The sequence below is a fragment of the Elephantulus edwardii genome, unplaced genomic scaffold (assembly GCF_000299155.1).
Source record: "Elephantulus edwardii isolate Elephantulus edwardi_28Jun2011 unplaced genomic scaffold, EleEdw1.0 scaffold00238, whole genome shotgun sequence".
Lineage (NCBI taxonomy): Eukaryota > Metazoa > Chordata > Mammalia > Macroscelidea > Macroscelididae > Elephantulus > Elephantulus edwardii.
In genome coordinates, this window is record NW_006399988.1 from 725,837 (window position 1) to 731,331 (window position 5,495).

At 41.6% G+C, this 5,495-nt stretch overlaps 1 protein-coding gene and 1 pseudogene across 1 annotated transcript in view; both read left to right on the forward strand.

The window, feature by feature from the left end:
* The window catches only part of LOC102844025, a 7,359-nt pseudogene extending 3,570 nt beyond the window's left edge, over nt 1–3,789 (forward strand).
* The window catches only part of FANCC (Fanconi anemia, complementation group C), a 388,004-nt gene that overhangs the window by 114,401 nt on the left and 268,108 nt on the right, over nt 1–5,495 (forward strand). The gene's annotated exons all lie outside the window — the stretch shown is intronic.

Genomic DNA, 5,495 nt, shown 5'->3' on the forward strand with positions numbered 1-5,495 from the left:
ATGAAGAAATGCTCAAAATCACTGGCAATAAGAGAGATACAAAGCAAAACCACAATGAGATACTATCTCACCCCAGTAGCAGTGGCAAAATTTAGTAGGGCAGCAAGCGATAAATCTTGGAGAGGTTTATGGAGAGGTGGGAACTCTCATACACTGTAGATGGGATTGTAAAACGGTGCAACCACTCTGGAAGACAGTTTGGCATTTCCTCAAAAAATTGAACATAGAAACTCCATATGACCCAGCTATTCCACTACTAGGAATAAGCTCCAAGGAAATTAGAACTGAGACACAAACAGAGATTTATACATCATTGTTTATATCAGCATTATTCACCATCACAAGAACATGTAAACAGCCCAAATGTCTAACCACTAATGGATTGAGAAATTGTGGTACATTCACACAATGGAATATATGTGCAGCACTCAGGAGCAACGATTTTGAAAAAATACTACCTAACTTGGGAGAGGCTAGAGAGCATTATGTTGAGTGAACTAGCGCTGTCTCATAAGGACAAATACTACACAAGACCATTATTGTAGAACTAGAAGGATAACTAGTAAACCATGTACAGGAAATTAAGGGGAGGGGAGGGGAGAGTAAAGGGGAAGGCTGGGTATGAGGTGAAACTGCAGGATTGGTGCTTGGAGGGAGGGGATACCAAAAGGGAAGGATCTGGGTGAAAAGACAAGGTAATGATGGGCAAAGTCCAATGGTAATTAATTTTATAAAACAATGGATAAGAATAATTGAATGAAACACAATGTGAATGAAGAATAGTGTGAAACAATGTTTATAAACTTTGTAAGCAAACTAATAAAAAGAAATATATATATTTTTAAAAAAATGCTAACAAGGAAAGATGACCATTTAAAGTCCAAGTTACATATGACCCAAACCAAGGTATTTTCAGTTGCCTCATATTCATGTCAGAGGTGGATAATGGATAAGGAAGACCTAAGAAGACTTGATGTCACTGAATTGTGATGTTAGTGAAGAGTATTGACTATCCTGTGGAATGTAAAAGGAACAAATTAATCTGCCTTGGAAGAATAAAGTTTGGATCAGTAAATCTTGGTCAAAAGGAGGGAATGTGGACCAGAATTTCAATGTTTTACAGAATTCCTACATCCTTAAGATGGATTGACACAGCAACTCTAACAACGGACTCAAGTGTATCAGAGATTCTGAGGATGGCTCTGGATAGGACAAGGTTTAGATCTTTTGTTGATAGGGTTGGTATGATTTGTACTCAGCTCAGTGACATCTAACAGCAACAGCAGCTAGTCTCAGGTATTTCTTTTTGTTGTTATTATGTACCGTCAAGACAGAATGGACTCATAGCTGACCCTCCAGCAGGTTTCCAAGGGTATTAATTACACAGAAGGTGAATGCCTATCTTTCTCCTGCAGAGCAGGAATGGACTCATAGTCTATGGAAAGGGAGCATTGGTGGATTCGTGGTAAAGGGTTGCACTGGTCATGTAAGGGCACATGGCTCAAATCTACCACCCTTTTTCTTTTTTCTTTCTATTGGCAGTCCATGAGTACTCTTCTACAATTCCACAGTTCAGAGACATCTATTATACACATACATTCAACGGACATGTTGTTAGGTTGTTGTTATGTGACATCAAGTATGAATAAAATATCTACCCTGTTCTATCCCGTGCCATCCTCACACTTCCTGACACACAGAGCCCATTGTGGCAGTCACCATATCAGGTTAAGGGTCTTCCTCTCCTTCACTGTCCCTCCATCCTTCTCAGCATCTTGTCACCCTCCAAGGAATAGTGCCTCCTAGTAACATGCCCAAAGTATGTGAGGTGAAGCCTCATCATTCCTGACTTCAAAAAACATTCCAAAAAAAAAAACAAACAAAACATTCCAGTTGCACCCTTTCCAAGACACATCTCTTTGTTCTTTTGGCTGTCCAAAGGATGGTCAGTGCTGTTTTCAATACCATAGTTCAAAGGCATCAATTATTTTTCTATCATTCTTATTCATTGTCCAGCTCTAAGATGCATAGTGAGTTATTGGAAAGACTATGGCCTGATCATGCATACCTTAGTCCTCAAACGGAATTAATTACTCCTTAGTAATTTGGAGAGGTCCCTGACTGCTAGTATCAAAGGTGTTAATTGTGAATCCAAGCAAGAAGAAGCAAAAACAAATATAAGAAAAGGTTTACATGTTGGGGGACAGGGTGGGGGGCAGGGGGCGAGAAAAACTAAACACCATTCTTTGATGGTTACTGGGGAAGAAAGGGAAAAATACACAGAAAGTATCAATACTTAAAGGGAAAGAAAAACTTAAAGGAAAAGAACATGAGCAGCCACTTCACAGAAGACATTCAGGCAGCCAACAAACACATTTAAAAACAAAAAACAGAACAAACAACTCTTGGTCATCAGAGAAAGGGAAATAAAAACTACAGAGTGATACAAGGTCTCCCTGATGATAATAATAGCACTAATCCAAACAAAACCAAAAAAGAACATGTTCACAAGGCCGTGGGTCACTGGAATGCTTACACATTGCTAGTGAGACTATAAAATGGTATAACCAAAGTAAAAACAGTATCACACTTTGTTAGAAAGACCATATGGCGCTGCCCCTGGGCTCCCGGACCTGAGGGGGCTCCCCGGGCACAAGTCACCAGCCAAGGCCAGACACCTGTAGGACCACAGTGGCTCCACCTACTACTCCTCTTTGTGTCATCTTGGCCTGGGATCCAGATACTATAGACTCTGTGATAGGAATGAAGCCTGGGGTATTGTCCTGGAAGTTTTGGCCGTGTTTGGGATTGTGACCATGGCTGCCTTCATGCTTGCTCTGCTGATCCTCATCTGCAGGGTGCAGGACTCCAACAAGAGAAAAGTGATCCCAACTCAGTTTCTCTTTCTCCTGGGGGTTTTGAGGATCTTTGGCCTCACCTTTGCCTTCATCTTCCAACTTAGAGTGGGGCCCACACCCTTCTTCCTCTGTGGCATCCTTTTTGCTCTCTGCTTTTGTTGGCTCATGCTTTGAACTTGATAAAACTGGTCTGTGGGAGGAAGCCTCTCTTCCTTGCTGATGACCCTGGCCCTGGCTGTGGGCTTCATCCTGGTACAAGATGTCATTGTCCTCACCATGAACAGGACCAGTGCCATTATCTTTTCTGTGCTTTCTCATGCTGATCATCTGTGTCCTTATCCTGATGGTGCTGACCTTCCTCATATCCTCCTTTACCTTCTGTGGATCTTTCACTGGCTGGAAGATACATGGGACACATATCTTTCTCACCATGCTTTTCTCTATTGCCATCTGGGTGGCATGGATAACCCTGCTTTTCATCCATGATATTGTTCCAAGGTGAGATGATACCATCTTCAGCTCAGCCTTGGTTACCAGTGGCTGCATTTTCCTGCTGATTTACATTGTGCCTAAGTTCCACCTGTTCACCAGCCAACAGAACCCCATGGATTACCCTGTGGAGGATGTTTTCTGTAAACCTCAACTTATGAAGAAGAGTGGAGTGGAGAACAGAGCCTACTCTCAAGAGGCGATCACTCAAGGTTTTGAAGAGATAGGTGACACACTCTTTGCTCCTTATTCCACCCATTTTCAGCTGCATACTCAGAACTCCCAAAAGGATTTCTCCATTCCATGGGCCCAGATATGGAACAGTCCTTACAATAACTATGAAGGAAGGAAAGGAAAGAGGGCAGCTAACCATGTTGTGACGAGTGGGACAACCACAGCAAAACAGCAGAACCAGTGGGGAGGCCAAAGGGATATGGGCTAAACCCAGAGGTGTCTAAGAAAACGATACAGAACATTGTAGGAAGAACTGGCCTCTCACTGGACCTCAAGGACTGCTGTTCAGCACTGAGGCAGTGGGAGTTAACAAGACTCTAGCCCCTAGCAGCATTGTAGTACTTTTCCTTTGGTGTACACTGTGGATGCTTTTAAGTGTGAGACTCCAGTAACTTGGGATTATAACTTTGAAATTCCATCATTTTACACGTGACCAAGCACAAGAGAGGAAGACCCTGGATAAGATGGCTTGATTCAGTGACTGGGGTATTTGGGGAGAAGGTGTGTTGGCTCAAGATAGAGCAGAATTCATTTGGCTCTATGGCACATAACAAGAAACAACAAAAAAGATTTGGTCATCTGATTCCATATTGATTGGCTCATTCAACTTCATAACTTATCTAATTTAAGTCAGGTTTTGGCCCAGAGCAGAACTGCAAATCTGAATACAAACAGCAAAACCTTGTCTCCGTCCTGCCTAAATCTACGCTGGAACCAATTACTAGCATCCTCCCTTCTTGCCTTGGCAGCGGAGGCTAAAAGTCAATATAATTCATCTTCATAGGACTGTCTAACACCTCAGCATTGGTCAGTCCACAGGCCACCTCTCTCTGTATCATTTCCACACATGCTGTTCATCCCCAGACTTCATCTTACCCATCTACTTCACCAGAAATTCTTCTGGACCTTGCTATCATTTTGCAAGTCTACTTTTATCAGGATAATTTGGACACTATTTTTGCTGTAAATTCCTGGCACTTGCTCCTTTCCCGACCCCTTAACGCCTTACCTATGTAAATAGATTTATCCCATATACCCCTCCTTTGTTCTCTAAGTGGACATTGTCTACAATGGGGTCGTGTCTACTATGTAATAAATTATTCACTATTCCATCCTTTGTTCTCTAAGTGGACATTGTCTACAATGGGGTAGTGTCTACTATGTAATAAATTATTCACTATTCCACACCTGGGATATCCAATAAAGATGTGGTAATAATTAAAAAAAAAAAAAAAGAAGAAAGACCGTATGACTCAGCAATCCCATACATAGATATATACCTCACAGAAATAAGAACCATTTACAAAAATAGGTATGTGCACCCCTATGTTCACTGGAGCATTATTCTCAATAGCAAAGGATACAAACAACCCAAGTGTCCATCAGTGGGTGAACACATAAAATATGGCACATCCACGCAATGAAATACTAAGTAATAATTAAGAATAACAACAACTCCAAAAACATGGACGGGTTTGGAGGATATTATGCTGAGTGTTGTTGAGATGTAATCCATATTGAAGGCTGCAGTCCTTGATCTCTGCAGCAAACGCCTCAGGTCCTCCTAGTTTTCAGCAAGCAAGGTTGTGTCATTTCAATAACACAACCCGTTGATGAGTCTTCCTTCATTCCTGATGCCACATTCTTCATAGAGTCCATCTTCTGAGATTATTTGTTTAGGATAAAGATTAAATAGGTATGGAGGAAAGATGTAGCCCTGCTGCACACTTTACCCCAATTTAAACTATGCAGTATTCCCTTGCTCTATTCAGACAACTAACAGCTTTTTGGTCTAGGTTTCTTTTTTTTCTCATCTCCCAGAACACTTGATCGTTCTAATGCGAAACTTATACTTGGACCAGGAGGCAGTCGTCAGAACAGAGCAAGGGAACACTGCATGGTTCAAAATTGGGA